Below are 2,293 nucleotides of genomic sequence, written 5' to 3' on the forward strand. Positions count from 1 at the left end.
GTCCATAGACTTCCGTTTATTCACCACCAGAGGTCACCCTTTCCATTACATTGACTCTCGCACAACACAAACTGTTGCATAGCACCCTGGACTACATATCCCATCATTCTTTGCACGATTTGCACACTGCCCTGATTGCACACAGCTGTTTCTAATCACCTCACTCACTATATAACACCCACTCTAACCACCTTTCTCTGCTGAGTATTGTTTAGCCTGTACCCCTTTCCGAGTCTCCGTGTTTTCCTTGTTTTGCCTTGCCTGTTTTTGCGGTTTCTGATCTTTGCCTGTTTTCTTGGATTTCTCCCTCTCGTCTCGCCCCTGTGATTCTGTCTGCTGATCGGTGACCTACGCTAGCCCTGGGACTATTCTTGTGTTTTTGCCCACCATATACCTGTTTGCCATTGTTTTGACCCTGCCTGTTTACCGCGTCTCTTTAATAAAGCCTGCAGATGGATCCACACGTCTCGTCAGCTACGTTACACAGGTGAGTGTTTTGACAGTCTGAGAATATTTGTGCCTCCCAATAAAGAGGAGTATTTATATGATTGGTCATTACAGTCATCGACTTGGAAATCATTCAAAGCAGATCGAGCTGTCAGAATATCAACATAATATTATATGATGTTCAGTGACTGAAGTAATCTTGTCAATTATTTAATCATATTACAACGTTTATTCTGAAGGAAACACCTGTTTCTCTGACAGCTCGATGTCATGTGATTTGACGGGCGGAGAAATCTGATCTCAGATCAGCTGTTAAGTTCTTAGCAATGTATATTACTAATCAAAAATTAACTTTTGATATATTTACGGTAGGAAATTTACAAAATATCTTCATGGAAAGGGCTGCACTGGTCACGTGACTGATGTGAAATCACAGCACAGCAGAAATTTTATTTCTCCATTCACTTCTGTGCTCAGAGTTTAAAACAGATTAAGGTTTACATTTTGTCATTTAGTCCACTGTAACAATTCTAACTCTGTTACCTTAGAGGTTATACTCTCTCATGCCATTAGAGGGCACCTAATCCTCATAGATTGGTATTTAGCCAGGTACCATACCTGAAAATGCAGGTGTTTGAATAGAGGAAGCAGTGGCTTTCTTGTGCCATCTTAACTTACCTTCTGAGGTCCTATGATTGAGGAATTTGTTTCATTTTGGTCAATAGCGTTGTTGTTGTTTTTTACATGCGCTGTAAGTTATTGGGGATTTGTATTGACTGGTGTATTGAGTAGGCCTATGTTTATGTTGCATTGTGCTTTTCATGCAGCTAACTGTGGCCGTGTCTTTCATTTAGATGGACCTTATTCTTCCAATGCTTTATTTCATGTGAGAAAGGTAGACCAAAATGTTTGCGTCCATGAGCTACCAGCTTTGTTGTTTGTTGCTGGACTTGTGAACGCTTCGGACGTTTTACCCAAGTATAAAGAGCTGGTGGATTTCTACATGTGGAACACAGGAGGACTTTAGTTATCGCATCAAGTTCAAGTGGTTTACGTCAACAATGGATAACCACTAACTGAACTTTGCATTCGGAGAGTGCTGACTTTTGCATTGATATCATAGTTACCAAACATTATCATCAGTCTCTACAGTTCTCTTTACTGTTCCAGATTCCCCAAACAACGAACATGTCTTGATTATTGCCTGAGTATTTTGATAATTTCATATTTTGTTTATATTTTTTGTACAATGTAAATGCTTGTGATGATTGGGTTGTTGAACAAAAGTCAAGTTAAGAATATATGTGCAGTTCATTACAAATGTTGGTTCTGTGACTTCGTGTACATTGTTGGGTAAACCAAAGGAGATTAAAGGGGTGGTTGATTGTGATTTCACTTTTTTAACATTAGTTAGTGTGTAATGTTGCTGTTTGAGCATAAACAATATCTACAAAGTTACGAAGCTGAAAGTTCAATGCAAACGGAGATATCGTCTTTTAAAATTCTGGCAGTTTAATGCCTACAAAAACAGCTGGTAGGGACTACAACAAGTTACTTCCCGGGTCCGTTACGTCACGAACCCAGAATTTTACATAAACCCCGCCTCCGGGAACACGCAGCAAAGGGGGCGGGGCCATGCTGCGCTGCTTTAGAGAAGAGGAAGAGAAAACTAGAGGTGCACGTAACAATCTATTCATAGCTATATGAATCACGATTCTGTCTTCTAATGATTCTAATGGATTCACAAGATTCAAAATCAATGATCTAAAGCAGCGGTTCTTAATACTTTTCCTCGCGTCCCCTGCTCTGCACACACTCTGCATCTCTCTCTCTCTCTCTCTCTCAT

Source organism: Sinocyclocheilus grahami, unplaced genomic scaffold (genome assembly GCF_001515645.1).
Source record: "Sinocyclocheilus grahami isolate Dianchi unplaced genomic scaffold, SAMN03320097.WGS_v1.1 scaffold823.1, whole genome shotgun sequence".
Taxonomy (NCBI): domain Eukaryota; kingdom Metazoa; phylum Chordata; class Actinopteri; order Cypriniformes; family Cyprinidae; genus Sinocyclocheilus; species Sinocyclocheilus grahami.